This window comes from Saccostrea cucullata, unplaced genomic scaffold (assembly GCF_032062105.1).
Source record: "Saccostrea cucullata isolate Sc308-1 unplaced genomic scaffold, CSIRO_AGI_Scuc_v1 ctg2716, whole genome shotgun sequence".
Lineage (NCBI taxonomy): Eukaryota > Metazoa > Mollusca > Bivalvia > Ostreida > Ostreidae > Saccostrea > Saccostrea cuccullata.
Window position 1 is genome coordinate 3,336 of NW_026938365.1, and position 1,530 is coordinate 4,865.

The window sequence follows — 1,530 nt, forward strand, 5'->3', positions numbered from 1 at the left end:
AAACAATGGATGCTTAAACTCCCATTGTGTTATTATCGGACTCCTCAAGGTAACTTTTGGACATTTCAATTGCAATGTTTTAAGTAAGATATATGCCTCATACTATTCTATATGTAAAATTATCAGACAGTTTTCGGCCCTAACGGGCCTCAAACAGTCTGATAATTTTACATAGAGAACAGTATTCGGCATATATCCATTACTTAGATCAGTGAGATGAGTAAACTTATTTTATAAGTCATATTAATAGAATAATAGTTAAGATAATAGACACTTTTATTCTGAACATACAATATATAGGAAAAAGAGATTTTAATATTATCAGTGAAAATAAGTATTATGTCTTTCCATTGACAGTAATGATTAAAAATGAATTCTAAATATAATTCTATTCATTTGTTTCTTTTCGATAGTTGTAGGAACATGGCAGCCATTGCTGAGGAACTGATCAAAAGAGGTCACGTGTTTAGGCAGACATCTTATCCTTGACCTCAGATAGAGCGCCATCTGCTGGATCAGAGATCAAATTATGAAGAAATGACTGCACATGCTCAGGATCAAGACTGTCTAGATAAACATCAGTGGCGGGGGATTTGAAGTTCTTGCTCTGTGATAAACTATAGCTGGGATCATAATGTTCTGTCAGGAGAGCTTCCACAAAATGGGACCACTGGCCGCTCTCTCCGAGTGAAAACCATTCACTTAATTTAGAATTACTGTGATAACTTTTAAGTTTCATAAGTTTTTGTTTTGTAAACTGAAAATTTTCAATATAGTCTGGATAATCTTTAATGTGTTGTACTCTTTTCCATTGGGAGGTTGATACGATAATGCTGTGCTTTCCCCATCTCTGAGTGTAAAGTTCGCGGTACGTGTACATTGCCTATCCGAACACTCTCTGACTCTACCCACACCACTTTCTCTGGAGTAAAGAATCGGAGCTTTTCTACTATCTGGGATTCAAACCATTTCTGTGAGGGTCGGGTTCCATTGATATCCGCCCCAAGTACTGATCTCCTGTGATTAGCAATGCCCTCTAGATCCAATATCTGTTCACCAAGAGCAGACTATTTAGATAAGAGAAATGTTTTTCCAGATCCAGTTGGTCCTATAAATCATAAAATATAAGTATAGTGATTAAGAATAAACAAGCTATATTGATTGTTGATTATTTTCAAACAATTTCATATGCAATATTTAGTCGTTCTAAAACAGAATCTGTATGTATTTATGTGGTGCTTACCTGATGAAACCTTGTATGTAAATTGTCTGGCAACTCATTTAAGCATTCTTTCACCTTTTCTTTATAAGTCTTATATCCTTTCTTTAGAACATACACTTCAAAACCAATTTGTGTCATCTGTTACGATCCTCTAATGTTATTAATAGAAATATTGCATCAGCTGTAGTAGTTATTTTTATCGTGTGACGTCAAATGGATTTCCAGAAGCTGAAGAACATCTGCACGAGCTCGCGATCGTCTGCGAGGATACGGGATTGGAGAGACTTGGCAATGGACTGATGGTTTGT

At 35.6% G+C, this 1,530-nt stretch overlaps 1 pseudogene; it reads right to left on the bottom strand.

Moving 5' to 3' along the window:
- Positions 1 to 207: 207 nt before the first annotated feature.
- LOC134250059 (tRNA 2-selenouridine synthase-like) lies at positions 208 to 1,085 on the bottom strand (annotated as a pseudogene).
- Between the last annotated feature and the right edge of the window lie 445 nt (positions 1,086 to 1,530).